Source organism: Dipodomys merriami, unplaced genomic scaffold (assembly GCF_024711535.1).
Source record: "Dipodomys merriami isolate MVZ:Mamm:240054 unplaced genomic scaffold, mDipMer1.0.p SCAF_1246, whole genome shotgun sequence".
In the NCBI taxonomy this organism is placed as follows: domain Eukaryota; kingdom Metazoa; phylum Chordata; class Mammalia; order Rodentia; family Heteromyidae; genus Dipodomys; species Dipodomys merriami.
Genome location: NW_027202545.1, coordinates 126308 through 130000, shown reverse-complemented (window position 1 = coordinate 130000; position 3693 = coordinate 126308).

Here is a 3693-nt window from a genome sequence, read left to right as displayed (position 1 = left end):
TCTCACCACCCCCAACTCCTGGGCGGTCCCGCGCAACGCCTGGGACACCGAGCAGGCCGACCAGCGGACCGGAAACCCCCACCGCGGCAGCGGCGGGCCCCCCCAAAAGAGGCCCGAGAGGGAAAAGGCAGCTCGCACACGCCTCAAAGACCCCGCGAGCGCCCGCGGAGCCACCCGCGCCAGCAGGGCCCCACCGCACCCATCCACACCGCCGGACACGGCACCCATCATCGACCGCCTCTTTTTCGGCCGCGTGAGCAAGGGCCCACACACACCGGGATCCTCGGCTCCGGAGGGCCAGAACCCCCCCGAGCGGCACACCACCACGGGCACGGCGGCCCCGGAACACCGCGGGGCCCGGCGCCCGGCACGGCGCCGTCGTCGCCAACGGGCGGCGGCCCACACAGACGCTCGGGAACAGCGTCGCCAGGGGCCGGAGGGGGAGGGGGACGGGACCCCCCAAAAACCCCACGGCACCCCAAGCACGAGGCCGGGAAGCCACACACCACACGCCCTCGCATCGCGACCCAGCACAGGCTCCAGGCTCCGCCACTCGACACACCGCCCGCGAGGCAGGGGCGGGGACGGATCGGGAACGTCCTCCACTCACCACACCAGACGACGGCCCGGGAGAGGCCCCGCGGGACCCTCCCCCAGCTCGGAGGGGGGAGGCGCGGGCACGCAGTTACCAACGCGGGCAGCCACTAACGCTCAAAAGCGGGACAGGGAGCGGCAGGGCCGCGGGAGCCCATCGGGGGCGGGCCCCCGCCAACCCGGCAGCGAACGCCGCCTCCCGAACGAGGATCGCTAGAGAACCTCTCCTCACTCTGAGGGTGGCCCGCACCCAACCCCGACGGGAACCCCGCCGGGACCAACACACATCAAAGGCGTCCATCCTTCCCACCACGGGTGGCAGGGAGGGGTGGGGCGGGGGGGGGTCTGCGGCAGCAGCAACACCAACCCTGGTCGGTCGGCCTTGCCGTGCGGGGCCAGAGCAAAGTCGCGCACACGGGCGGGGAAGCCCGCACAGGCCCGGCTCGCCTCCCACTGCAACATCTCAGGTCCCCCGGTGCAACAAGAGCCAGGTGACACGGCAGGGAAGACAAGCCAGGACCAGGGCCGGCAGCTCATGCGGGGAAGCCACCCGCCCGGCGCAACAAGGGAAGAGCGCTCCTCCTCTGGGGAACCGCCTCGACCCCCCCCCCAGCAGAGACGTCAATCTCTGCGATAACTTTTTTCTCACTCGCACAAGCCCCACAAACCCAAGGACGGCCGGGACACACCACGGGCAGCAGGCTGGCACAAGGCAACGGACAACGGCCGGGATCGGGAACGACACCACCACTCAGCCTCAGGCACCTGAGAGAACCGACCGGGAGCGTTCCGGGAGCACCGCAAGAGGGCAGAGCGCGAGGCGCGGCTTTTCACACCACACAGCACGGGCAAGCACGGAGCACCGACCCTCCCTCTCCGCGGAGAGAGCCGACCCCCGTGCCGATAACGAGTCACGGGAAGAGAGGAGCAAGATCAGGGGCGCCCCCCCTCCTCCAGCGTGTACAAGTCCCCGACCTCACGGCGAGGGCAGGGAGAGCGCAGCCGGACCCGGTTGCCGCACCCCTGCCTCCCCGCACACCACCGGCGCCGGCACGGTGGGACGGTGAGGGCAGGGGCCCACGGGCAGAACGAGAAGAGCGGTCCCATTCGCCATGAATGTCCGTCCCTCGCCTGGCGCAGCTTAGGCCCGGGCCCGAAGGAGATCGCAACGTCACCACATCAATCACACCGAGGGGGCGGAGAAGACAGCCACACGGCACTCGGGAGGCGGTGGGGCCCAGGAAGCTCGGCTCCCGAGAGGGCCAACAGCCTGGGATAAAAGCGTAGCCAGGACAGACAACCTTTCGTGAGTAACGAGCGAGGTAAAAGGGAAAAAAAAAAAAAAAAAAAAAGAAAAAAAAGAAAAAAAAAACTTAAAAAAATAAAAAAATAAAAAAAGTACCACGGGCTTCAGCGTCCCTGGCGCTCGGGATTACCAGGACACCTCCACCGGGCACAGAGCCGAAAGAAGCTAGAGAGGAAAAAAAAGAAAAAGAAAAAGAACCACGGACAGCGCTCGGGAGTAGCGCAGGTCAGCGGCCGACCAGGCCCGCCATCGGGAAGCGGCAGGTCGGGGGAGTTGGAGCTAGGGGCGATAGGGGAAAAAAAAAAAAAAAAAAAGCCACGGAGGTCGGACGAGCACGACGGCAGGACGGGGATGCCGCACACGCACAGGCAAGGCAAGGCAGGACTCGCCCCCCGCCTTTTCCTCCTCAAGCCGGCCACGGCGAGGGAAGCACACCGCGCGGGCCTACCTATATGCACCCCAGGCAACCAACCACTCTCCTCCTCGGCGTGCCGAGGCAAGGGCCAGAATCCGGCACCGGGAGCGGGGGAGAGATCAAGGACGACGGGACTCACTCAGCCACCAACCAACCACCACCACCACCACCACCACCACCACCACCACACCCACGAGCCACCACAGGGGCAAGGCCTGCTCAGGGCAGCGGGAGCCCGGGGTGCGGGGGGAAGGGCAGGGGGACCCGGACCGGGAAGAGACGGGAAAGGTCCGGCACACAGCATCCGAGAGAGCCCCAAAAGACCCGCTGACAGCCACCGGGACACAGCATGCCAGCACCCTCCTGCAGGTACAAAATCCTCACGTCACCACGCCAAAACCAGCTGGTCACGCAGGGGCGACAACTCGCTGGCGACAGGGACCTCTCGGAAACCACATCGGGGACACCTGTCCCCAACACGTCCCCAACAGAGCCAGACACGGAACTCTCAGGGACAGCTGGTCGACCACATAAGGCGAAGACAGACGAAGAGAGAGGGCGGGAGCGGGGTCAGGGGACGCACCCGCCCCACTACCCCGGGTGCGCACGGGCTCACGGCACGAGCGGCACGGGGAGCCTTCCCCCGGCGGACGCGAGGCACCCACTCCGAGAGGCACCCAGCCACCACAACCACACCGCGCGGGGTCGGTGGTGAGCGCCCTGCCGCCAGCACGCACACACGCGGGACTCCCGGGCTCGGGTCCCCGACTCCCGAGGTGCTCCCTCCGCCTCGACTTTTCCCCTACGCAGGGCCCACCGGGCAAGTCCCCGCCATCGCGCACACCGCAGACGGTAGGTAGGTAGGTCCCGGCCCCGAGGCTCGCCTCGGCCGTGCCCACAGCTCCTCGCGCCGGAGAAGTCTGTCCTCCGGCCTCCGGGGCCGTGGAGAAGGCCGTGGAGGAAGGCCACACGGGGCCGGCGACCCAGGCCCTCGCGCCCGGCACGCGCCAAGCGCTCACTCGGAGGTGACTCCGACGACCATCCTATGTCGGGGAGGGGCGGGGTGTAGGTCCCGGCCCCGAGGCTCGCCTCGGCCGTGCCCACGGCTCCTCCCGCCGCAGAGGTCTGGCCTCTGGCCTCCGGGGCCCGTGGAGGAGGCCGTGGAGGGAGGCCACACGGGGCCGGCGACCCAGGCCCTCGCGCCCGGCACGCGCCAAGCGCTCACTCGGAGGTGACTCCGACGACCATCCTATGTCGGGGAGGGGGGGGGGTGTAGGTCCCGGCCCCGAGGCTCGCCTCGGCCGTGCCCACGGCTCCTCCCGCCGCAGAGGTCTGTCCTCCGGCCTCCGGGGCCGTGGAGGGAGACCACACGGGGCCG